We start from the raw sequence: 26,451 nt of genomic DNA, 5'->3' as shown, positions 1-26,451 counted from the left end.
TTTGGTAAACGCTTTTGCAAATTGCAAACTATTTTTAAATGGTTATTTAATGTTTCTATATGGTACTCGTGAATCAATATGAACCATTTGAACTTCAAAATTACCTTATGATTTAGGGTAACCATTTGAGTAAACATCCTCAAATAGTTTTTTAAAGTCATCAAGAAAATTGTTTACCATTACAAACATTAAAATAACTCTATTACTTATGGTGACCATTTGACAAATAGTTATCAAGGTCCGCCAAATAACATTATTACAAATGGTGACCATAACTCATAAGGTTGTTTTAAGGTCCTCACTAGAATTCATATAGTTTTCGTTTATCCGGGTGACTGCTAATTTTTCTAAGTCCAGCATAAATTTGAAATAAAGTCAAAATAATCATTTCATGATGTTCGGGTAAAATTTTGGAAAAAATAAAATTTTCGAAATTTTTGCTAAGTCCAAAAAAACTACCACTAAGAGCTCAATATCAACTGTAGATAATGCAGTAGGATCATGGAATATACTTTCCATGATACGCAGTCGGTTTCAAAAGTCGTCATAACTCGAGGAGTTTACAGCAAGATGCGAACAAACAAGCCAAGATAGTTTGAAGTTATATCCACCAACTCACTTTCCGCCCGGGACTGTATACAAATATTTAAAAAAAATTAGATTGTCATTATGTTTAGTCTTCCAGCAGTTTGTTTGCTAGAGTTTTTAATTTTAGGCTTGTTCAATAAACATAAATTTTACCACAAAATCACATTATATCATTAAATTAATTGGTTTTATTGAAATACAATTGAAAAACAGTCTATATGAAACTTATATTTTCTTACTGTGTATTACGCTTTCTAAAGCAACCAAAATATTACAGAAAAAAAAAATATCTGGAAACATCACAACTTTTTATGAAACTTTTATGTTTTTGTATGATATTTTTCGCCCCATATTTTTCCAGGAAAAAAATGAACTGGTCGGGATAATTTTATGTTTATGGATGATATTTTTCCGCACCATAGCATGATAATTTAAAGAAAATATGGGCGAAAAATACCCGCATAAAGATTTACTATAAACCTACAGTAGATTTTATGGTTATCACACGATAAATTCTATGGTTATTTTTACCATGATTCTACAGTAGCCTTTATGTTTTTTCACCATAGAATATATCCTATTTCGGGAATTTACTATAAAAAAGGGGTATTGTTAGGCACAGTCACCATAAAAATTTCGACTTTTCCCCATACAAAAAAAAACCAAAAACTATACATTCTATCGTATTTTCATTGATGCCTTTTCCGTCCAAAAAATTACCCTGACCATAGAAAACATCATACATTTATAATAAAAACAGTAACCATTATAATGGTTTGCACAGTAAATTCACAGTTTTTCATGGATTTCCATACTAAATAGTACGGTTTAAACTATATTCGTACATTGAAATAAATAATAACTACAGTATGATTCATTGTATTTGCATTGTATTTATTTTTTTCTCTCCACTAAATTGTACTGTAAAACATATATTTACACATTAAAATTAATGGTCAATACGGTATGTTTTATTGTATTTTTATAGTTTTTTCGTAGATTTAAAAAAATTAGTTCTTTTTTTCCGCGTCGTTTTCTTTTAATATTCTGCTTCAATCCGAACTTTCTGACGTTGTTCGAAATGTTTGTAGCCGGTGCCGGAACTACTGCTTCGTACTTGGGATGAACTCGAGTATTTATGAAGCACAATCCTCAGTGGAATAGGCCCCTGTAAAAGAGAAACACACTAAATTAGACATAGGAAATATTTTCATATGTTTGTTTCGGTACAAATGCTATTAAATTAGCTGTTACTAAAATTCTAAAATTCTAAAATTCTAAAATTCTAAAATTCTAAAATTCTAAAATTCTAAAATTCTAAAATTCTAAAATTCTAAAATTCTAAAATTCTAAAATTCTAAAATTCTAAAATTCTAAAATTCTAAAATTCTAAAATTCTAAAATTCTAAAATTCCAAAATTCCAAAATTCCAAAATTCCAAAATTCCAAAATTCCAAAATTCCAAAATTCCAAAATTCCAAAATTCTAAAATTCTCAAATTCTAAAATTCTAAAATTCTAAAATTCTAAAATTCTAAAATTCTAAAATTCTAAAATTCTAAAATTCTAAAATTCTAAAATTCTAAAATTCTAAAATTCTAAAATTCTAAAATTCTAAAATTCTAAAATTCTAAAATTCTAAAATTCTAAAATTCTAAAATTCTAAAATTCTAAAATTCTAAAATTCTAAAATTTAAAATTCTAAAATTCTAAAATTTAAAATTTAAAATTTAAAATTCTAAATTCTAAAATTCTAAAATTCTAAAATTCTAAATTCTAAAATTCTAAAATTCTAAAATTCTAAAATTCTAAAATTCTAAAATTCTAAAATTCTAAAATTCTAAAATTCTAAAATTCTAAAATTCTAAAATTCTAAAATTCTAAAATTCTAAAATTCTAAAATTCTAAAATTCTAAAATTCTAAAATTCTAAAATTCTAAAATTCTAAAATTCTAAAATTCTAAAATTCTAAAATTCTAAAATTCTAAAATTCTAAAATTCTAAAATTCTAAAATTCTAAAATTTAAAATTCTAAAATTCTAAAATTCTAAAATTCTAAAATTCTAAAATTCTAAAATTCTAAAATTCTAAAATTCTAAAATTCTAAAATTTAAAATTTAAAATTCTAAAATTCTAAAATTCTAAAATTCTAAAATTTAAAATTCTAAAATTCTAAAATTCTAAAATTCTAAAATTCTAAAATTCTAAAATTCTAAAATTCTAAAATTCTAAAATTCTAAAATTCTAAAATTCTAAAATTCTAAAATTTAAAATTTAAAATTCTAAAATTCTAAAATTTAAAATTCTAAAATTCTAAATTCTAAAATTCTAAAATTCTAAAATTCTAAAATTTAAAATTTAAAATTCTAAAATTCTAAAATTCTAAAATTCTAAAATTTAAAATTCTAAAATTCTAAAATTCTAAAATTCTAAAATTCTAAAATTCTAAAATTCTAAAATTCTAAAATTCTAAAATTCTAAAATTCTAAAATTCTAAAATTCTAAAATTCTAAAATTTAAAATTCTAAAATTCTAAATTCTAAAATTCTAAAATTCTAAAATTCTAAAATTCTAAAATTCTAAAATTCTAAAATTCTAAAATTCTAAAATTCTAAAATTCTAAAATTCTAAAATTTAAAATTCTAAAATTCTAAAATTCTAAAATTCTAAAATTCTAAAATTCTAAAATTCTAAAATTCTAAAATTCTAAAATTCTAAAATTCTAAAATTCTAAAATTCTAAAATTCTAAAATTCTAAAATTCTAAAATTCTAAAATTCTAAAATTCTAAAATTCTAAAATTCTAAAATTCTAAAATTCTAAAATTCTAAAATTCTAAAATTCTAAAATTCTAAAATTCTAAAATTCTAAAATTCTAAAATTCTAAAATTCTAAAATTCTAAAATTCTAAAATTCTTAAATTCTTAAATTCTAAAATTCTAAAATTACTAAATTCTTAATAACTCAATTTCCTGATTTCCTAATTTTCTAATTTTCTTATTTTCTAATGTTCTAATTTTTTTATTTTCTAATTTTCTAATTTTCTAATTTTCTAATTTCCCAATTTCCTAATTGGCTGAATTCCTAACTTCCTAATTTCCTAATTTACTAATTTCCTGATTTCCTGATTTCCTGATTTCCTAATTTCCTGATTTCCTGATTTCCTAATTTCCTAATTTCCTTATTCCCTAATTTTCTAATTTAGTTATTTCTTAATTTCTAAATTTCTTAATTTCTTAATTTCTAAATTTATAAATTTCTAAATTTCTTAATTTATTAATTTCCTAATTTCCGAATTTCCAAATATCCGAATTTCCTAATTTTGTAATTTTTAAATGTTAAATTTTTAATTTCTTAATTTCCCAATTTCCAAATTTCCTAATTTCCTAATTTTCTTATTTCCTATTTTCTAATTTCTAAATTTCCTAATTTCCGAATTTCCGAATTTTTCTTATTTCCGAATTTCCTAATATCCTAATTTCCTAATTTCCTAATTTCCTAATTTCCTAATTTCCTTATTTCCTAATTTCCTAATTGCCCAATTTCCTAATTTCCTAATTTCCTAATTTCCTAATTTCCTAATTTCCTTATTTCCTTATTTCCTTATTTCCTAATTTCCTAATAGCCCAATTTCCTAATTTCCTAATTTTCTAATTTCCTTATTTCCTAATTTCCTAATTGCCCAATTTCCTAATTTCCTTATTTCCTAATTTCCTAATTGCCCAATTTCCTAATATCTCAATTTCCTAATCTCCTAATTTCCTAATTTCCTAATTTCATAATTTCCTAATTTCCTAATTTCCTAATTTCCTAATTTCCTAATTTCCTAATTTCCTAATTTTTTAATTTTCTAATTTTCTCATTTCTAAATTTCCTAATTTCCGAATTTCCTAATTGCCTAATTTCCAAATTGCCTAATTTCCAAATTTCCTAATTTCCTAATTTCCTAATTTCCTAATTTCCTAATTTCCTTATTTCCTAATTTCCTAATTGCCCAATTTCCTAATTTCCTAATTTTCTAATTTCTAAATTTCCTAATTTCCGAATTTCCGAATTTTTCTAATTTCCGAATTTCCGAATTTCATAATATCCTAATTTCCTAAATTCCTAATTTCCTAATTTCCTAATTTCCTAATTTCCCTATTTCCCAATTTCCTAATTTCCTAATTTCCTAATAGCCCAATTTCTTAATTTCCTAATTTCCTAATTGCCCAATTTCCTTATTTCCTAATTGCCTTATTTCCTTATTTCCTAATTTCCTAATTTCCTAATTTCCTAATCTCCTAATTTCCTAATTTCCTAATCTCCTAATTTCCTAATTTCCTAATTTCCTAATTTCCTAATTTCCTAATTTCCTAATTTCCTAATTTCCTAATTTCCTAATTTCCTAATTTCCTAATTTCCTAATTTCCTAATTTCCGAATTTCCGAATTTCCTGATTTCCTAATTTCCTAATTTCCTTATTTCCTAATTCCTAATTTCCTAATTTCCGAATTTCCGAATTTCCAAACAAAATTATATGAACATTTGTAATAATCAGTAGCATTCAAATTTGCAAATTCTATTTAAAAAACACACACACACACACACAGGCACCGTGCCAATAAACGTCAAACGCTACTTTCTGTTTCTATTATTTTTCAGTTGCGTACCACTCAACAAAATTCTTTTCGTGACCTTTTCCTTGACGTTCACCGTTGAGCATCAACACACAACTTACCTAACGATTTTCGCCTCCAGACGAAACGACCATCCTGAACAAATCCGGCCGGAAGTGTCCGCAGCAGGCGCCGGGCCTGGTAGAAGAAGTCCCTAAAAAGAGGAACACACACAGTTTGTTCAGACCATTGCTCTCGCAAACTTGACCTTGACCATTCTCTTTTGAACATAACCAAACTTGTCCGCACCCTCAGCAAACGTCAAATCAAAACAAATTGCTGCCGGATCTTTCTCCGGATCTCTCCCGTAAAAGATCCGGCAACAATTTTGTATGGCTTGAAGTTTGCGGAGAGTACCAAAAAAAGGTAAACAAATCACTTTGTGCATCAACCAATAGCTTGGGAAATTTGCCTGCTGCTGTTGCGGGGCGATTCCGCCCTCTCCAAGTTCAACAAAACTCCTTATACTCACCCAAATATGAAAAAGTTCCGCCATCCCAGAGCCGTTCCGGTTCGGTCACCCGGCAAATTTGTCCAAGACCGTGTTGGACAAACGCCGGATGTTGCCTTTTTCACGAACACACGCGATTTCACTAACACTTTTTCGATTAAACAGCGGCCAAACACGATCGACACAAACATGATCGAACACGCGCGCGATTGAAAACAAATGAGAGCTCGCCATGGTACGTTCATTAGGGAGCGTCGCCCAGTTTAGGTGTCATGGTGCGTTCGTTAGGGAGCGTCGCCCAATTTAGGTGTCATGGTGTGTTCGTTTTGTGATCTTTAATATTTTTTGCCGTTTCAATTATTGAATAAAAATGTTTAAATGTTTAAATGTTTAAATGTTTAAATGTTTAAATGTTTAAATGTTTAAATGTTTAAATGTTTAAATGTTTAAATGTTTAAATGTTTAAATGTTTAAATGTTTAAATGTTTAAATGTTTAAATGTTTAAATGTTTAAATGTTTAAATGTTTAAATGTTTAAATGTTTAAATGTTTAAATGTTTAAATGTTTAAATGTTTAAATGTTTAAATGTTTAAATGTTTAAATGTTTAAATGTTTAAATGTTTAAATGTTTAAATGTTTAAATGTTTAAATGTTTAAATGTTTAAATGTTTAAATGTTTAAATGTTTTAATGTTTAAAAGTTTAAATGTTTAAATGTTTAAATGTTTAAATGTTTAAATGTTTAAATGTTTAAATGTTTAAATGTTTAAATGTTTAAATGTTTAAATGTTTAAATGTTTAAATGTTTAAATGTTTAAATGTTTAAATGTTTAAATGTTTAAATGTTTAAATGTTTAAATGTTTAAATGTTTAAATGTTTAAATGTTTAAATGTTTAAATGTTTAAATGTTTAAATGTTTAAATGTTTAAATGTTTAAATGTTTAAATGTTTAAATGTTTAAATGTTTAAATGTTTAAATGTTTAAATGTTTAAATGTTTAAATGTTTAAATGTTTAAATGTTTAAATATTTAAATGTTTAAATGTTTAAATGTTTAAATGTTTAAATGTTTAAATGTTTAAATGTTTAAATGTTTAAATGTTTAAATGTTTAAATGTTTAAATGTTTAAATGTTTAAATGTTTAAATGTTTAAAAGTTTAAATGTTTAAATATTTTTATTTATTTTTTAATATTTTAATATTTTAATACATTAATATTTTAATATTTTAGTATTTTGACTACAGCATCGATGGAGTCGTCCTGCAAAAGGTTGACCAAGTGAGAGATCTTGGAGTTTTGATGGATCCTAAGCTGACATTTGACCTCCAACGAGTTTCGGTGATTTCCAAGGCCAATCGGCAGCTTGGATTCATTTCCAAAATTTCGAAGGATTTTCGAGATCCGTACTGCTTGAAATCACTGTACTGCTCCCTCGTTCGGCCCATCCTAGAGTACGCTGCCATTGTGTGGTTGCCCTACCAGCTAACGTGGATTTTGCGAATCTAACGTGTGCAGAAGCGGTTCATCCGGAGGGCCCTGAGAAGCTTGCCCTGGAGGGATCCAGTTAATTTGCCTCCGTATCCAGCTCGATGTCGGCTGCTGAACATCCAACCCCTTCAGTCCAGGCGTACAACGCAGCAGGCAACTTTGTTGCTAAGTTGTTGAACGGTAAAGTTGACTCTCCGAATCTGCTCTCTCTTATCAACTTCCGCACACCGCAAAGAACGCTTCGTGACTCAACGCTACTAGCCCGCAGATTCCACCGTACAGCCTATGGTTTCAACGAAACAGTTTCCAGCATGATCCGAGCCTTCACAGCAGTAGAAGATTTGTTTGAATTTGGTGAATCGTCTGTCCGTTTTCGTGATAAAATCAACCGTACTCAAACTTTTATTCATTAAGACAAACATTGTCAGATGAATGTAAATAAACAATTAAACAATTAAACAATTAAACAATTAAACAATTTTAATATTTTAATATTTTAATATTTTAATATTTTAATATTTTAATATTTTAATATTTTAATATTTTAATATTTTAATATTTTAATATTTTAATATTTTAATATTTTAATATTTTAATATTTTAATATTTTAATATTTTAATATTTTAATATTTTTATATTTTCAATACTTTTATTACATGATTCGCATTATTTAAAAAAATCGTTCAAAAAAAGTTTACACTATGCAACTATAACATTACAATGAAACTTACTGTAACAAAAAATTGGAAAAAAATGCGTTATGAGATTTCCAATAACAAAACCATAATATTTGCTGTATTCATGGAATGTACAGTAGTTTTATTGTTTCAATTTATAACATTGCCAATAACAAAACCATGAAATTTGCTGTAACCATGAAATCTACGATAACTTTATCGTCATTCCAATGAAGTAAAAAAAAATCAACCATAAACTTACCATAAATATTATAATATCTATTGTAACTTCATGGTTTTGACAATACAAATCATCATATAATTTTATTCGGGTATCATTCAAAAACATAAAAGTATTATAACAAGTTGTGATGTTTCCAGATATTTTTTTCTGTAATAATTTGGTTGCTTTAGAAAGCGTTATACACAGTACGAAGATATAAGTTTTATATAGACTGTTTTTCAATTGTATTTTAATAAAACAAATTAATTTAATGATATAATGTGATTTTCTAGTAAAATTTATTTTTATTAAATAAGCCTAAAATTAAAAACTATAGCAAACAATTAAAAAATCATAGAAAATCGATAATTGAACATTGAAATGATTCGCTTTTACCTTCATTTGAAAGCTGTTTTTGCGATCTTTCGAATGCTGTATCGAACAACTGCAAATTTTATCGTTTTATATCAAGTTTTTGAAGAAAAACTTCGACCCTTGAAATCTACAAATTCGGGACACTTTTTTCTAACGATGTAAACAATCTTTTTTATCGCTCCAGGGGTACATATTTTTATAAAAATAATGACTTCACATTCTGAAACCAGTAAAACTCAGAGCAGTTCTCTAGGATTTCGGTCATTCGATTTTTTGTATTTTTAATCCGACTGAAACTTTTGGTGCCTTCGGTATGCCTAAAGCCATTTTGCATCATTAGTTTGTCCATAATTTTCCATACAAAGTTGGCAGCTGTCCATACAAAATGATGTATGAAAATTCAAAATCGGTATCTTTGAAGGAATTTTTGATCGATTTGGTGTCTTCGGCAAAGTTGTAGGTATGGATACGGACTACACTGAAAAAATGATACACGGTAAAATAATTTGGTGATTTTTTATTTAACTTTTATCACTAAAACTTGATTTGCAAAAAACACTATTTTTATTTTTTTATTTTTGATATGTTTTAGAGGACATAAAATGCCAACTTTTCAGAAATTTCAGGTTGCAAAATCATTGACCGAGTTATGAATTTTTAATCAATACCGATTTTTCAAAAATCGAAATTTTGGTCGCAAAAATTTTTCAACTTCATTTTTCGATGTAAAATCAAATTTGCAATCAAAAAGTACTTTAGTGAAATTTTGATAAAGTGCACCGTTTACAAGTTATAGCCATTTTTAGGTGACTTTTTTGAAAATAGTCGCAGTTTTTCATTTTTTAAAATTAGTGCACATGTTTGCCCACTTTTGAAAAAAATATTTTTGAAAAGCTGAGAAAATTCTCTATATTTTGCTTCTTCAGACTTTGTTGATACGACCTTTAGTTGCTGAGATATTGCAATGCAAAGGTTTAAAAACAGGAAAATTGATGTTTTTAAGTCTCACCCAAACAGCCCACCATTTTTTATTGTCAATATCTCAGCAACTAATGGTCCGATTTTCAATGTTAATATATGAAACATTTGTGAAATTTTCCGATCTTTTCGAAAACAATATTTTCAAAATTTTTAAACCAAGACAAACATTTTAAAAGGGCGTAATATTGAATGTTTGGCCCTTTTGAAATGTTAGTCTTGATTTGAAAATTTTGAAAATATTGTATTCGAAAAGATCGGAAAATTTCACAAATGTTTCATATATTAACATTGAAAATCGGACCATTAGTTGCTGAGATATTGACAATAAAAAATGGTGGGCTGTTTGGGTGAGACTTAGAAAACATCAATTTTCCTGTTTTTAAACCTTTGCATTGCAATATCTCAGCAACTAAAGGTCGTATCAACAAAGTCTGAAGAAGCAAAATATAGAGAATTTTCTCAGCTTTTCAAAAATATTTTTTTCAAAAGTGGGCAAACATGTGCACTAATTTTAAAAAATGAAAAACTGCGACTATTTTCAAAAAAGTCACCTAAAAATGGCTATAACTTGTAAACGGTGCACTTTATCAAAATTTCACTAAAGTACTTTTTGATTGCAAATTTGATTTTACATCGAAAAATGAAATTGAAAATTTTTTGCGACCAAAATTTCGATTTTTTGAAAAAATCGGTATTGATTAAAAAATTCATAACTCGGTCAATGATTTTTTGCACAACCTGGAAATTTCTGAAAAGTTGGCATTTTATGTCCTCTAAAACATATCAAAAAATGAAAAAAATTAAAAATAGTGTTTTTTTGCAAATCAAGTTTTAGTGATAAAAAGTTAAATAAAAAAATCACCAAATTTTTTTTACCGTGTATCATTTTTTTTCAGTGTAGTCCGTATCCATACCTACAACTTCGCCGAAGACACCAAATCGATCAAAAAATTCCTTCAAAAGATACCGATTTTTGAATTTTCATACATCATTTTTGTATGGACAGCTGCCAACTTTGTATGGAAAATTATATGGACAAACTAATGATGCAAAATGGCTTCTTTAGGCATACCGAAGGCACCAAAAAAGTTTCAGACGGATTAAAAAATACAAAAATTAAAATTGAAGAAAAAAGACCGATTTCGTAGAGAATTGCTCCTCATGCTTAGTAATGTTTTATGAATGGTCTGCTAACTTTTTTGTGAAAATATCAGTTAAATTCAGGTGTTCCACAATTGTGGGAGGCACAATAACATCCCACAATTATGGAACAGGCAATTTGGTAGCAGCGATTTGCTGCTCTGAATAAAATAGTCTCGAAATGCAGTTTTTTGTTTTAAAAGTACTACTTATATTAATAAGGAGCGGCCGTGGCTGACTGGTTACGGTGTTCGCTTTGTAAGCGAATGGTTCTGGGTTCGATTCCCACCTGCTCCCAACGAGAAAGTTAATAACACAGAAATTTGAAATCATGAATATGAACGAAAAATCTAAGTCGCTCGAGGCGGGGTTCGATCCTCCGTCCTTTGGATTGGTAAGCAAAAATGCTAACCACTAGGCCATGACGACTTGGTGAGCGTGGACTGGAATTAGGACTACTGTTACAGAGAGCGAGTTGTGGCGCTATAACCACGGCAAATAGTGTCCAGGGCATTCGTGGAAATACAATGTCCCATCCCAGAGGGTCCCGGAGTACCAAACCTTCTTAGCATGGTGCTCCCAACGAATACAACCAAAATCTCGGAGCGTATGGTGGTGTGTCCCCACGCTTCTTCCTCCCCTGTCGATTCAGAATTGTGTTGTTGTTCGAACACTCAGTGCTCAAACTCAACCCAATTACGAGTCATCTCTGCGATACGGCTTTACGCAGTAGGCCTGGCCGCTTTAACACTTGTGATGTTTCAATGCATTTCGATGCAATGGCGCACTACAAATGTTAATAAATGACAAGAAGAGTGCTAGGCGTCATCTAACCTAAGGCACTCTCCAGGATCCCTTCGAAAGATTGGCTGCGCTAGGGTCTGATTAGATTAGATTAGATTAAAAGTACTACTTATATTAATGAAATAGCAAAAGAATGTCCAAATAAAGGTCCTAAAAATAGTAGGGTACACAGAAAAGATGCATTTGGCATGCTTTTGACAAATTATCACAAAAGTGTTCCGAATATGTGGGATGACTGTATCATTTGCCGTATAATTCGAATTAATTCAAAGTTTAGTGTGAATAAGTAAGGCTGGTACACATTTTATTTAAAGTTTTTGTCACTCCTCCCTTCGAAGTTTGCCCGAAAAATCAGGGGGCAACAAAAAATTACATCCAAAATTGTATACTACTAACAATATTAAAACAAATCAAACTTTTTGTAAAGCTTCTTTTTGTAAAAGCTTCGAAAATCTGTACAATTGAACTAAACAAGTAGTACAATAATGTACTAATTTATTTGCATTGGCCGCTGAAAATTTTCCTGAATTCTAGCAATTCTATTTGAAAGTGTAGAAATTTGTAAATATTGTCAAGGCGGAAGCGTTACAACTGGGCTACGTGGCTCGGTCTTATACAAACATTTAAATTTATAAAATTCCCAAACATTAAAAAAAACAAAAATATGGTCTTTCAAGGAAAGAAACTAAAAAATATGTGCAATTCTTATCAATAAATAATTTATTTTAAGAATTTTATATCAATCTGTCAAAAGTCAATCATGTGTATTCAAAATCAGCATAAATAACAGAATGAAAAACTGAACTTTGCTAAACAAACATCGAAATGTTTGAAAGAATTTCTAAACTGAAGTGATAGGTTCACTTTGAAATAATAATTCTCGTACTTACCTTGTTAATCCTCTTCAAATGCATCCAGAGAGCATATGATTGCAGCACAATACATTTTTGCAGCTGATTGGTCAAAGTAAACAAAATTCTAGAAGCCGAATGTCCACAAAATGCCCGTTGGTAGATCTGTAAGAGAAAATAAAACACAAAGCATCAATTCTCAAACAAAATTTATGGAATAATTAAAAATTCAATAGTAAACAAAGAAAAAGAAAACAAGCAATACTTATCTGAGTTTTAAAAATCGTCGAAAAATATTTGTCGGTTGACTAGTAGAACCAACATCTGTAGCCACTTTAGGTGGACTCATCTTCCTCCGTGAAACTGCTTGCGAGTCACACAATTTAATCATCTCCTCCGGAATCACAAGAGGAAGGTTCAGAAACGTAAACAATCACACGCACGGACCAAATACGGTTCCTCCACAAATCGCGATTCTGATGACGCGACGACACAAACCAAAACAAATCGAAACTGCTGTTTTCCTCCACCGAGAACTGTCAAATTCGCCAAAATCATTCCGACGTTGATCCGCGTCTTGATAGCACCTGCTGGAGGAGGAGGAGGAATGATGACCAGCGACATGCAGGCAGGAGGATTTCGATTCTGCGAACTGCGGCTTTGTCATGCACCCGCTAACGTAACTTTTTCTTCTCCAACGAGCCACAAAAACATCAACTTTCACATAAATAACAACATTTCGCAACTCTCACATAAAACGACACCAACGAACGCACATTCCCACGGCCAAAATACGCACTTACAACCCGCGGCGATTCGCGGGCTGTTGTTAATCAGTGGAAAACTACTGCACCAAAAACGTAAACAAACCCTTGTCCCTTGTCCTGGCGAATCCGCCAAAATCCTTTCCTCGTTAATCCACAGCAGCATCTTGGGCAAGAGAATTACTTTTCTGGTGCAGCGGCTTGGCCGAAACTTTCCTTGCACCCGTCAACACGGAGCGAAACTTTTTCTTCGCCCCCCAGCCACATGTAATAGTCTGAACACCACTGCATTCCCAACATACCCATTCACACTTAATTTCCATTTTTATTACCATGCCCGGACCTCGCACAACAAGACCAGGTTTTGTCTTTCAAAACACAAACCCTGCCTGGCTGTAGAGCCCACACACAGTTAGAACCACTTGGCGCAAGCATAATTGCTGATGCTTGCGTATAGCCTTTTTCGAACCATAATTCGGTTCATCGACAATTACCGGGACGCTGACTCCTGCTGAGCCAGCGCAAAGGTTCAACCCAGTACAAGCCAACTCCAGAAGTCCATACTGTAGCACGTAAGTGTCACCACTCAAATTACATGTGATGCAACAAATTTGACTAGTATAAATACCCGAGTTCAAATAAACAAAAGTGAGTCTTTTCGGCTGGAACATCAAGGCGACTTGTCTACTTTATTTCGAGCTCCGAGCTGGTTACTGCTCCTCGCAGTCTACCACACCTTGGATAGCTCTTAATGCAAAGAAAGTCCCTGCTGGTTTCCCCGCGGTAGTGCCGAACGTTTTATAAGATATTACATGGCGACCGTGACAGGACTTCGCGTCAGAATTTTCGCGCCACGCCGACCCGATGCGCGTTTGGAAGTTTTCACGCCGCGTAATGAGCTGCGATGTTGTCCGCGTAGTTAGTACACAGTTAAAATGAAAAAGGAATATGTATCGAACGTGAAAGTGGCAGATTATGACCTGTTGTGGAAACTCGAACTAGTGAGACGAACTGTGGTACAAAAATTGAAGACCACCAACCTTTCGGTTAACAGCCAATTGAAGACCAATAACCAACCGAGACACCGAAAGCGAAAAATGCAAAAAGTTCAGTGAAAAGTGTTATAGAAAGTGCGCGCAGAAAATGACGAAAAACAATCTAACAAACGATTTACGGAAACTTCAATCAACGCTAAAATCAAAGAAACCAATACAGTTGGACAACAACCAACTAAAAAGTTGTTTAATAGCGGAAAAACTAGCAAAAAACGCTGCCAACGGTGAAATAATAATAAATAGTGAAGTACAAAAAATAGTGATGGTGAAGCCAACGTATATATAAAAAAAATAAAAATTGTGGATTTCCTGAAAAGTAGCAGAATTCTCCCAACCATTACCGGGCATGTACTCATGTCAACAACGAGAGGACTGATGACCCACCATCAGGCCATCCAGGACCAAACCGGTGGAATCATCTTGGCGATCATCTACTAAGACGCGATCGCAACAAGCAACGAGTTGGAATCGAATGAGGTCACCAACAACAGCAGCAGTAGCAGCACCCAGATGCAGCCAGATCAAAAAAAAAAACAACAAACAACCGTAAAGGGGAGCGCGCTTTTAGCGGACGCATATCCTTACGCGGTGTTTCTACACGGACTCAACATCGGTAATCATCTAGAAGGGGAGCGTCGGTTGTGGGAACGGACGGTTCCACCACAACCCGGACCGCAGACCCGCAGCAACATCAGTATCGAGACAACAAGTAACAAGAAGTAACAATTGATGAAAATTTTTGAAGCAAATAGTTAGTAATATTTTTTTTTAAATGAAAAATGGCCGACGAATGCCATGGAAGAACTAGATTTAAACATAAAAACCTTGCATAAGATCTTAGAAACCCTTGAAAAAAAATCCTTATAGGAATTTTCTAGCACACACACTACTACTCAAAAGGGAAGTAGCACAAAAAAGTTACTCGAACATAGAAAAATATCTTCTTATTAACGAAGAGAAGATCGAATCAAGTAAACTTAATTTTTATATAAAAGCTTCTAGAAACACTTTTCAAAAAATCGAAGACTTTATTACACTTCGATTAAATCAAAAGCAAACAAAACGATTGTCCTTGAAGACAATCGTAAAAATTACAATAATTTTCCAACGGTCAATCTTTGATAAAAGAAGCAAAGAAATGACTTCACCGTTGGAAATGATAAAATTGGTCTCCTCCCTTGTCGCTCCTTACGACGGTGTAGCGTTAGTAAAATTTGGCTGTATTTTGTGTGAGAATAAGATCAAAGATAAATTTTCCAACCTTAATATTATAAGAACCCCACGTCAATTTGACCACTTTAAACCAAACACACACACGGCGCCCTTTGGAAAGATCGCACCAATACCATCAGAGCGCTTCCGGCAAGGCCGTCGGCAGAAATAGAGCGCGAGAGCAAGCACGCGGGAGAGCAGAGCAGCACAAAGGGAGGAGAGAAAATCGGGTCGACGTGTGCTCGGCTCGTCAAGCTCGGTCATTCGCTGCCATCCAAGCAACCCGTTTAAACGTTCTGCCGCGTTTGATGACGTTCAACGTCGTTCGTTCGAGCAAAGCCAACTTTAACCCTCCGGGCGAGGACGATCTTCTGGAGCAGATTCAACACGGCCCGCACGCGCACCCGAAAATCCACGGACGGGGGGAAGACACGCGGCGGGAGGCCGCGAGGAACTGGCGCGCGGTGGCCGGACCTGGTTCGGAGGCCGCGGCGCAGGATGGTGACGGAGAAGCGCTGGAGCGACGGTGTGCGAGGAAGAAAAGAAGAACAATCACGAAAAGTGCTGCTACGGTTGGAAGAAGAACAATGTGAGAAAGGGAAGAAGCACGGTCGAGGTCAAGGGCAAAAATACGTTGGGCGAATAAATGATTAATAATTACTAAATGTAGTGCTTTTTTTGTGTGGAAGAGTCTCTTTTTTGCAACAACGGGGAGTCGAGCAAACTTGAGTGCACATTAGATGCACTCAAGACCATTAAACCTCTGGTAACGGAGGCAAATAAAGCAGCTACCCTGCAATCTATTGTGTCCAGATTTTCTGGTAGAGCGCGTCAGTTCGTGCCAGAAATTGACAATGCAACAACTATAGATACAATTATGGCAGCACTGGGTGGGTGCAAAATAAAAACCAGCCCAGAAGCTGCCCTAGTAACGTTAAACGCCACTAAACAAACTGGCGATATAAAAACCTTCACTCGGGAAATCGAGAAACACGCGTTTGCTCTCGAGCAAGCGTATCGTGATGACGATATGCCCGGTGATACGGCAAATAAATATGCCAGTAAAGCTGGCATAAAGGCACTGGCAAATGGTTTAAAAAATAAAGAAGCGAAAACCATTATAAAAGCCAGTGCCGGAGCTGGAAAAATATTGAAGCTTTCTGATGCAATTAACATTGCATTGGAAGAATCAATTGATACTCCTGCCGAAATACTATTATTCCAACAATCTAAATCAAATAAAAATTACCGCAACAATAATGGTAACAATAATAACACAAACGGTAATAATTACCGTAATCGTAATGGTAACAACCGTTATCATGGCAATTATAACAATAATTATAATAATAATTATAACAATAATAATCGTAACCATAACAATAATAATCGCAATCGTAACAATAACAGAAACAACAATCGAAATAATAACAATAACTATAACAATAACAATAATTATAATAATAGAAATAGCAATAATCAATCAAATAGAGGTAATGGTCATGGGAATAACAGAAACCCTCACCAAATTTTTCAACTAAATACTGATCCCAACAATCAACAAAACGTTCAAACTCAGAACGTTAATAACAACCAAACCGGGTCAAACAGAGAAAACCAACATTTTTTAGACTAGACGCAAAATCCATTTTTTCCGTAAACAATGCCTCAGCGAATTTTGTATTTATCACTGCAGGCATGGCCAACTCAAAATGCAGTTTTATAATTGACACAGGTGCTGACCCAAGTAACCGCGGGACTGTATAAGGTAGCTTTAAGTCCCCTCTATATCAACATATAAAGTATTCCAATAGAGTCTCAAAACTTTATATTCACTTTATACGCATAGAGGTAAAATTAAGTGGCGACGGGTAGAGTTGATATAAAGTTCAACCGTTGTAAAATGTCAAAATACTGCTTTACCGACAGTAATAAAAATAGAAACATTCAAAAAGCTTTGCGCAGCTCTCTCTTTCTGGGGAGAGTGCTTTTCACGCTGAGATTATGTTTTTGAAAGCTTATTTGTGATTTTTTGTTGAGTTCCTCTAGATTGGAGATTTTAAACGGCGTGTTGAATTGAATTTTTATGAGATGTTTCTCCTTGATGCGCTGCGCCAACCGTCTCGTCCGTTCTGAAATATGTATGAACAGTTGATGTTTTTCAATACTGTCAGTCAGAACAACTTTATTTTACTCAGGGAAAATAAAAACACCTGGCAGGTTAAAAAGGAGCATTTATTCTTCACTTAGCTACAAAGGTTAATCACGATATAACGCACTTGTATATTTACTTTTTTCATCCTTTATTCCTCATTAATTACATTTCCTGAGTTTGTAAAAGGAAACATGCACAGCGTCACAAAAAAAGCCACCACAAAAATGTCAGCACTCTCTCTCGCGGCGACCTCCCTTCGGCGAGGCAAATCGGACGGGATCGGCATCACGTCTTCGATGCGGCCAGGGCTCAGAGTGCCGACTAGGCACCCGGTCCTGGCGTCTTGGAGCGGTCTCCGCCGATGGCATGCAGCTTCCGCCGGTGTGCGCGCCGTGGTGATTCTGAGCGACTTTTCAGCGACGCCCTGAGCGGCCAACGAAGCGGCTCGCCCTCGCGGACCTACGGTTCGAGCACACAGCAAAACCTGGACCTCCTCCTTTCCGGATTTTGTTTTTGCCATCGCAGCTAGAAATAAGAATAATTTTAAACAAAACCTAGTTAAATTTAATGTAATAAACTCACCTTTTTTATAGACGCGGATCGATTTTTCCAACCATAAACATAAAAATACCACGAAATACTACTAAACTTTTATTGCCCTCACTAGAGTTGAGTTAGTGTTTTGAAACATTTAAGAAATGTCAAAGTGTGATGTAACATTAATGGCTTACTTTACAGTGATATATAAAGCTTACCATTAATGCTTCAAAACATTATTGTGCTAAATGCTTTGAAACTTTAATTGGCTGTTCTATATGTCATTATACAGTTGGTAATAATGTTTCAAGCTACAAATGTTTCAAAACATTTGGAAAGTCTATTTAAAGTGTCATAGCATTGAGAATGTTTATTAAGAGTGAGTATAGAGTTTTGATTAAATGCTTGTGGTTACTTGGGGATATTTCAATATTTAAAGCCGGTAAATTGAAACCCGAGCAAAAAGTAAATACCGCAAAGCAGTACAATTTAACAGGAGTTACAGATGGATCAATACGTACATTGGCCGAAACTGAAACTCAATTGAAATTTGATAATGGATTGATCGTCAGTCATATGTTCCAAGTCGTCCCTAGCGATTTTCCCATAATAACAGATGGACTCCTAGGACGCGATTTCTTTATTAAATACAAATGTTCAATTAACTATGAAAATTGGTTATTGACATTTAATTTTCAAGAGAACACCGTTGAGGTACCAATTGAGGATAATTTAAATAACTCAATAGTAGTACCGCCCAGGTGCGAAATAATTAGAAGAATTCCACAACTTAGTGTCGATGAGGATTCTGTTGTGTTTTCTGAGGAAATCCAACGAGGATTATTCTGCGGAAACACAATAATATCCCCTAACACAAGTTGTGTGAAATTAATAAATACAACGAATTCACCAATTTTACTGAAGAAATTTAAACCGAAAATTGAACCATTAAGGAATTTTGAATTATTGATCCTAAACAACCAAAACAGAGTAGAAGACATAATTGAAAAAATAAATTTTGATGAAATTCCAAACTATACACACGACCCTTTAAAGCAATTAATCACAAAATTTTCGGATATTTTCTGCTTACCCGACGAAAAACTAACCACAAATAATTTCTATGAACAAAAAATTAACCTCACTGACCCTAGTCCAGTATACATCCCTAATTATAAAACTATACATTCACAAAAACCCGTAATTGAGGAACAAGTTAAAAAAATGATAAATGACAAAATTATTGAACCATCTGTATCGAATTATAATTCACCAATTTTATTGGTGCCCAAAAAATCAATTGATGGTTCTAAGAAATGGAGATTAGTCGTTGATTTCCGTCAGTTAAATAAAAAAATATTGGCAGATAAATTTCCATTGCCGAGAATAGATACGATTTTAGACCAGCTAGGAAGAGCTAAATATTTTAGCACCCTAGACTTGACATCTGGATTTCACCAGATTCCTTTAGAGGAGGAATGTAGAAAATTTACTGCATTCTCCACGGATACTGGGCACTTCCAATTTTTAAGATTACCGCCCGCATAAACGAGAACCTTAAAAAAACTTTTTGTTAAATGGTTTACTCACCATTTCAGAGATCGTAACCACTATTTAAAAAATGGTAGGAAAACCTTAAAAATACCATATCGGAAATGGTACCCTACCATTTATCATAAAGTTCGACCATCTGAATTGAGGGTGGTTAGCAACGGTAACCTTAAAAATCCTCGAACAACGTTTCGTCAAATTACCATTTGTGTAATGGTAAAAATAAAGTAAATTTTCGCGAAAAAGCGACCTTTTTCTCTCGGTTTTTACTGTTTCAGAAATGGTTTTTAAATGGTATTTTAAGGTTTTTCTTAAAAATTTTAACCTTGCGTCTACTATTTAAGAAAGGGTTTGTAAATGTTTTTTTAGGGTTTTTCTTGCTATTTTTACCTAGCGCTACTATTTTGGAAATAGTTTTCATATGGTTGTTTAAGGTTAATCCTACATTTTTTCCCAGTTTCACTATTTGAGAAATAGTTTTCAAATGGTAAATTAAAGTTTATCATACAAATTTACTACTTTTTGAGAAATAGTTTTGAAACAGTTTTTAAAAGTTTTCTACAATTTTTACCTACCTATTTTTTAAAGAATTGTTCACTTTTTGACGGATGGTTCACAACTATAATACTATAATATTTTAACTTTAGCGGCTTAAATTCTAGTTGAATGTTGATTCTGTTTAGTTTATCATACTACCAAAATCGTCCATACCTGAAAATGTAAGAAGAAAAAAATCACAAAGTATCGAGTAGAATGTAACATTCAAAAATCATGTACTTATCTAATGATTCAAATGATTTCCTTGATTAATGCCATTCGTGCGTTCGCTTCGATTTTGTTTTGTCGGTCGGCTGCCGCCAAGATTTTCGATCGAATCCTCCAGTACCAGCTGTTTCGTTATTTCAAGTTCTCCATGGCGCTGAAATGATTAACAAGAAAAAATTAAACAAAGTATCTGGTAAATCAAAAGATTTGTTTGAAAATTATACCTGCGCACAAAGCGTAAACAACAACCAGCCGCACAAACGTTTCACTTCAGACTGTTTCTGCCTGCGCCTGCCTGCCTGCATGAGAGCAGGTTGATTGGCGCTGTGAGTAGGTAACGAGCGTAGCAGAAAAGAGAGAGCGCACAAACAAATATTATTTTGCGCTTAATCCAAAATATATAAATTGATTCAGAAATATTTGTGCGAAATGTGTGTGTGAAATTAATAAACAATTATTTAAGACATGAGAGTCTGCAATCTGACGATCTCGATTGTTTTGACCGTGTCCCCCAAAAAAGTCCAAACGATTCCAATTAGGGGCTATTACCAGACGAGCAACAAAGTTTAAAGATCGCAACGAGATTAGCGCGTTTCCTTTGATGGTTGTTGTAGATTCTGCGAAATATTACTTTCGCGGGGGTCCTGAAACTTCACTTCGTCGGGGTAAAAACCCTATTTTTTACCAACTCAAACGAGTTTATCGACTTTAAACTGATCGTCAACGGCGAAGCGATTTTTCTTTCCTATTAGCCGTACATAAACACGTCGCACAACGACGGAACAGGACCGGACAGCAGAGCTTTAAAATGTCACAAGGCGGTGGCACCATCACCGTGTGTAACAAGAGCATTCCCAGCCGGATCAGCTCTCCGACCGAGATGCACCGTCGAGTTTCCGCTCATCATACTCAAGACATTCGGTGCTTGCCAAGCTGAAAGTCGAAATCGCGTCGACACAGGTGCCAAGACACCAATTAGTACGAACAATCAGTTTAAATAAAACTGTTATGTTCCGGCCATAATGTATCGGTACATCAATAATATAAACATTGTGAAGCAAACATTTCGAAGAGTATTGAAAAACTGCCTTTGCCCACTCCGTTCTTTTTCGGCCCCTAAGTACTCAAAAATTGGGCGCCATCCTCAATTCGTGCAAGCTCCATGACGGCCTAAAAGTCCATTACCCTAAGTGATACGATCACTCGCAAAAAACACCGCGAATCGAAAACCGTCAAGTTTCGCGCTAGTTCATACACCGCGAGACCAGTGTGGATCATCAGAAGCACGTACCACCGGCACTCTTCACCAGTCCGAACGAAATTGCCAAGCCGACAGGTTCACGGAAAAGCTTACAATTTTGGCGAGGGGGACGCAGCCGCTACCGCAAACGAAGGGTCATTTTTAAAGAGAATCCCTACCAAAATAATCATCCATGTTGTCTTGGAAGCACTGTAATTTGCGCTTGAAAAAAATACCTTCCAAATATCGAATCGGCAGGAACAGTTTAACACCGGCAAACGTCTCGGCATTTCCAATCACCCATCGATGCTGGTTGATGTACTTTGATAGAGCCAACTTCGAGTCCACTTCCGGATTGAAGCGCACCTCGTACACGATCTGGATCTCACGCAATCCTAATGTATTACATGAGCTGAGCTGGCGTACCATTTGTTCCCATCCGCTTGACCGGTCTGAAACTAATCGCGGTCGTAATTTGCGACATCTGTTCCGTCAGCTGAATCTTATTTTCGTTGCTCCTCAAGTGTTCATCAGCTGCTGCATAAATCGGCCACACCCTGCACCAGGAATTGACAAGGCCGGTGCCAAATCATCTGCCAACGTCGGAACCGATCGGCCTGACTCAAGCGGCTGATTCAACAGTCCCTGAACAAAACTGCGACCGACCACGGCCAGGTTCGACGAAACGATACTTGCCCGACTCGAACAAGACCAACCCACTCGTTCCGATCGTCGGAACGTTGCGAGCCAGTTGACCGCGGCCAATAATTTTGCGCAGCGATTTGTGCGTCGTCTCCGGGATGCGCGTCTGGAAGCCAATGTCTGCCGAATCTTTCGCACTTGTTTTGCCGGAACCTCAGTCTTCCGACGAGCTGGACTGGCTTAGCAGCGTATGCCCCAGATTCAACCGGGAACCAAATGCACAAAATCAGCAGCAAATCGCGGACAAAACGAACGAAAAAACGCGACTCACGACGGAATTACTCAAAACAATGTTTTGACGTTTCTGTTTCAGTTCAGCGCAGCAGGCGTCGTTGCGCGAGATATTTATTAGTGAGAAGGAAAGAGAGAGCGCATCGAGCAACACACCATTTACAACGCGTCGACCACGACAGCAACAACTCAGCTGTTTATGTTGACAGATTTTCAGGAGGGGGTTTGGCCATTTTTGTCGATCGATGATAAAATCGATGTCGACTCTCCGATATTATGGAAAGTTGGATGCAAGTCGATCAGTACAGGAAAGGGAACGTTCTTATATTACGTGATGCAAAATCACGCTAACTGGTACTTAAAATGGCACTTTGCTGAGTTCGTTTTCGCACTTTTTCATACGAATTTTTCAGCTCGACTACGATTACCAAAAAAGTGTAACTGTTGAACTAAACAATTAGTATGGGGAGGGAGTAATTGAACTCAGTGAAGTGCGATTTCAAGTTACAGTGTATAACGTGTCAGATTATAAATATATAAAATAAATTTACGTTGATTCGGTTAACAGTGCAAACAAAAATAAAACGTCTTAAAAAGAAATCGAAGAGATTTCACATCATCGTTGTCGCGAAGTTTTTACCCAAAAATAAATGAAATGGGTTGAAAATCATCAGAATCACTTAGCGGAACTTGAACAAATGCATATTATGTAAGTGTGAGAGTTTTCTTTTCTGAACATCGATAAAATTTACGAGTGTTTTTCTCTTTGGTGGCAGGTTGTAAAACTGCGATTTTCCCATCAAATATGGTTTCTGGCTGCATTCTGGATCCTGTGCCGGTGGCCACTTCTAACTTCATCCACAATCCTCACAAGGCACGAAGCCGTCGTTTTGTACTACGTCGTAACAAAGATGCTCCACAACCCACTAAGAATTTTGGCTCGAACTTCGACTCGATTCAGGCTCGATCTCGAGCATCTCGAGCCAGATCAATTCGAGGCTCGAGCCAAAATTCTCAGAGGGAATCGACTGCACCTCATGAAGAACTCGTCCCTCAAGATTCCGGTCTATTCACGTGCCTCCTGAATCAGCATGATGTTTTTTGTTGAAAACCGTCCCGGTTCAGCGGAACCCGTAGAGTGATCATCGAGTGAAAACTTTTTAGAGGAGCCTTCTCAGGGTGTCCACTTCGTGCTGATATACGTTGTGTAAAGGTGTATTCACATTATACCGCATCCGCAGCCGCAGCCGCATCCATATAAAATTTGACAGTACGGACGCACAGTGCGGACGCGATTTCTCCAATGCATTTCATATGCAGCCATTCACACTGTTCCGCATCCGTATCTGCAGTACGGATCTGTATACGAATGGTGTTGATCAATTAAACGACATTTCAGGGCAATCCATTTTAAATCTTTGGTTGTACAAAGCATCATTGTACTAAGAAAAATATTCTTTATCGTTACGAACAAACACAAATTTAAGCTTAATTTAATAACCAATTCTTTATGCTTATGATGAATACTTGCATATCAATTGAAATGATGATAAAAGGCTCAATAAAATTGTCTTTAAAGTAAATTTAAAACAAATACATAACATTGATAAAAATTACATATTAGTAAAAAAAAGTGTCGGAAAATTGATATTTTACCAAAAAAAGAAAACTTGCTCCAATTAAACAAAATAAAATCAAAGTATCATCTCATGATGCAGGGTTTTCGAAAATGTGTTTATAAGTGCCAATTTTGCAAATTAAAATTTTATAAATAAATAATGTTTTGTGCCCATCTGCTCGGATGTATGTTTTAAACTATTTTAAATCTAAATAAATTTTAAAGAATTCGTTGAAAACAATCATTGTAGAAAAAAAGTATAATATTAAAATTTACTCTTTGTTTTGTGTAAAAAAAAACTTTGCAAATCGTAACTATTTTTCAAATAATTATTTTATGTTTCCATATGCTTCTTGCGTATCGAGATGACTATTTGAACTTTAGAATAATCTTTTGATATACGATAACCATTTCAGCAAATATACTTAAATAGTTTTTCAAAGTCGTCAAGAAAAAAAATCACCATTACTAACTATAAAATAACTCTATTACGTATGGTAACCATTTAACAAATAGTTATCGAGGTCCGCCAAATAACATTATTACAAATGGTGACCTTATCTCATAAGGTTTTTTTAAGTTCCTCACCAGAATCGATATAGTTTTCGTTTATCCGGGCGTTTGGTTTGAACATTAGCCCAAATAGTTTTCAAAGGATGATGACCATTGCAATGGCAGGTCTCACTCCTGAAGTAGCTTTTATTTATATTGACGATATTATTGTCATAGGATGCTCAATGAGACATCACATTAAAAATTTAACTACTGTTTTTGAAAGATTGCGACATTACAATTTGAAGCTTAATCCTTCAAAATGTAAATTTTAAATCTGAAGTAACTTATCTGGGGCACAAAGTCACAGATAAAGGAATACTCCCAGATGATTCTAAATATGAATCACTGGTTAAATATCCAGTGCCGCAGAATGCTGACGAAGTTCGAAGATTCGTCGCATTTTGTAACTACTATAGAAAATTCGTTGAAAATTTTTCAACAATTGCTCACCCTTTAAACCAGTTATGTAAAAAGAATTGCAAATTTGACTGGTCTGTTCAGTGTCAACTCGCCTTCGACACACTGAAACACAAACTACTTTCACCAAAAATTTTACAATACCCTGATTTTGCCAAAACTTTTATTCTCACAACGGATGCTTCTAACGTCGGTTGTGGAGCAATTTTATCCCAAATCACTAGTGAAGGCGATCGACCGATAGCCTACGCTAGCAGAACTTTTACACCTGGTGAGAAAAATAAGTCTGTTATTCTCAAAGAACTAACAGCAATCCACTGGGCAATTAACTACTTCAAACCATATCTTTACGGAAATAGGTTTGTAATCAGAACTGATCACAGACCACTTGTACATTTATACGGAATGAAAGACCCAACATCCAAATTGACACAAATGCGTTTGGATTTAGGAGAATTCAATTTCGATGTAATATATATAGCTGGTAAGGAAAACGTGGGTGCGGACGCGCTCTCACGAATAGTTATAACAAGTGAACAACTACAAAATATGCAAATGCTCGTAGTAAACACGAGATCAATGCAGAAAACGAAAAGCATGCAAAGCACGCAGGTTGATACTAGTATCGCCTATCAAGCGGCTTATACAGTTGAAAACATTAATGAAACGAGAAAATTATGCGCTTTACGTGTTGTCAATAACACTTTACAGATCTATAAAAACAAAAAAATAATGATGAAAATCCCATTTCAGCCAGAAAATGAAAGACCAACTTTAGAGATGACTCTTTCAAGGCTTGAAAAAGAATTAAAGAAAATGAGAATCAATCGAATATCTCTTTCAACGGAAGATGAAATTTTCAAAAAAGTAACAACTTCTACATTTAAAATTGTAGCTAATAAAACTTTGCAAAGTCTACAAATTTTAATATACAAACCACCAATGTATGTAGATAACAAAAATAAAATTCAAGAAATCTTACGAAATTTCCACAATACACCGACAGGAGGACACGTAGGACAAACTAAAATGTACCTACAGATCCGAGACCTGTACCGGTGGAAAGCAATGAAACGTTCTATTACACTTTTCGTTCAGGCCTGCGAACTGTGTAAAAGAAATAAAATTGTACAACATACTAAAGAACCACAAATAATAACAACAACTCCGAGTAAACCTTTGAAATCATTACAATAGATACAGTAGGACCCCTACCAAAACCAACAACGGCAACAGATATGCAATAACAATTCAGTGCGAACTAACTAAATATATAGTTCTTGCACCAATACAAAACAAAGAAGCTAATACTATAGCAAGAGCCATAGTAGATAACTTCATCTTAATTTATGGAAATTTTTGGAAATCAAAACCGACCAAGGTACCGAATATAATAACGAAGTTCTTAGTCAG

The 26,451-nt window shown here is 33.9% G+C and overlaps 1 long non-coding RNA gene across 1 annotated transcript; it reads left to right on the top strand.

Annotated features, from left to right (window-relative positions):
- The first annotated feature begins 20,069 nt into the window (after window positions 1-20,069).
- LOC119770378 lies at window positions 20,070-26,166 on the top strand. The gene is made up of 2 exons (XR_005278796.1): window positions 20,070-23,157; window positions 23,225-26,166. It is a non-coding gene; the product is annotated as an uncharacterized LOC119770378 (long non-coding RNA).
- Window positions 26,167-26,451: the final 285 nt, after the last annotated feature.

This window comes from Culex quinquefasciatus, chromosome 3 (genome assembly GCF_015732765.1).
Source record: "Culex quinquefasciatus strain JHB chromosome 3, VPISU_Cqui_1.0_pri_paternal, whole genome shotgun sequence".
NCBI lineage: Eukaryota > Metazoa > Arthropoda > Insecta > Diptera > Culicidae > Culex > Culex quinquefasciatus.
This window is presented reverse-complemented; position numbering and strand designations above follow the sequence as displayed.